Below are 926 nucleotides of genomic sequence, written 5' to 3' on the forward strand. Positions count from 1 at the left end.
AGTATAAAAAATATTTGAGAAATTTTCGAAAAAATTATAAAATTTTGAAGAATTCTGAAACTTACAAAACAATTCCGAAAAATTATATAAAGAATTATATAAAAAATTCTAAAAATGTTCACTTATGCTGTTCACTTATACTGAGTTCAAATATTCATTCAATCCTAGTTATCATTCTTATTATTTATCGAACATTAGACAAGGATAACATTACATCCAAGTGGAAATTTGAACACACCTTTAAATGGGTCGAAAGAAAAGGAACAGACTCATAAAATAATGGCACATACCTGTCTTTATGCGCCTAACTTCATGCATGTCCCTGTTGCTCCTGTATCGTGTCTAACGCACTGCAGTGCTACACAACGTCAAGGATAAACTCTGGGGGATTCCAGATTGTTTATTGAATCATGCGAATGTAATAATGCAACATATGACACATCCTGCACCGTGCCGGATTTGTTTTCTAAGCTTGACTGCCGCCGGTGAATCTGTATTTCACCGGTTTTGGTACAATTTGAGCATCTAGAAAAAACAGATATTGGGTTTGTTCCAGCTGTTCCTCGTAGTGAAATCGTCTTTTCTCTTTGCTTTGTACTGTATTTATCCTGTATTCCTCCTTTTCTCTCTAATATCTAATTCGATTATTTGTCTCATTCTAAATGCAGATATTAAATAGGAAAGCATGATTGCAGTGCACCGAGAAATTTCAAGATGGTGATGATTTAAAGACAGCTAATGAAGGATAATATCTATCGCTCCAAAAAAACAGGTGTGACAGAAGAAAAAAAAAAGAACAACTTCTCTCAGCTTCAATTTGTAACACTAATTTGCACATGTGATTTTCCGAAACTATTTCTTCGTTTGTTTAATCGACTGTTCAAAACTTTGAATTTATCTTACTGTTTTGTTTACAAAACATTGTA

This window comes from Atta colombica, unplaced genomic scaffold, assembly GCF_001594045.1.
Source record: "Atta colombica isolate Treedump-2 unplaced genomic scaffold, Acol1.0 scaffold155, whole genome shotgun sequence".
In the NCBI taxonomy this organism is placed as follows: Eukaryota; Metazoa; Arthropoda; class Insecta; order Hymenoptera; family Formicidae; genus Atta; species Atta colombica.